This window comes from Penaeus monodon, chromosome 21, assembly GCF_015228065.2.
Source record: "Penaeus monodon isolate SGIC_2016 chromosome 21, NSTDA_Pmon_1, whole genome shotgun sequence".
In the NCBI taxonomy this organism is placed as follows: domain Eukaryota; kingdom Metazoa; phylum Arthropoda; class Malacostraca; order Decapoda; family Penaeidae; genus Penaeus; species Penaeus monodon.
The window spans coordinates 19,591,752-19,592,174 of NC_051406.1; the positions used below are offsets into that span (position 1 = coordinate 19,591,752).

The window sequence follows — 423 nt, forward strand, 5'->3', positions numbered from 1 at the left end:
TAATTATAAAAGCATTTTGGATAAAATCCAGTACCTGTGGCCGTAGCATATCAAGCACAAGGTACGAAAATCAGAAAGCAATCGCGCCCACAAAAGCGAGCAAGAGCGTAATGGAACACAGAGAGCGGGGGTTCGTGCATGGATGCAGCCCCTCCCCCATCGGCGCGGTCAAACACGGGCTCCTTTCACCGCTACACCTCGCGAGCCACTTAGATAATGTCTAGCTGGAGCGTCTCCATTGTGGGCTTCGGAGGACGAGCTGGATGGAGGGAAAAAGAGGAGCGTAGGGAGTAAAAGCGAGCGAGGAGATCCTGCTCGGAACAGGGGAGGGGCAAGAATGGACGACCATTGCACTCGGAAATTTAGTCTATATTTGTTTCCTGATGAATAAAAAAGGAGACGAGATGAGAGAGATTTTCATGA

General features: G+C 50.1%; 1 protein-coding gene across 1 annotated transcript in view; it reads left to right on the forward strand.

Annotated features, from left to right (window-relative positions):
* The window catches only part of LOC119586599 (cyclic nucleotide-gated cation channel alpha-3-like), a 14,104-nt gene that overhangs the window by 752 nt on the left and 12,929 nt on the right, over positions 1–423 (forward strand). The gene's annotated exons all lie outside the window — the stretch shown is intronic.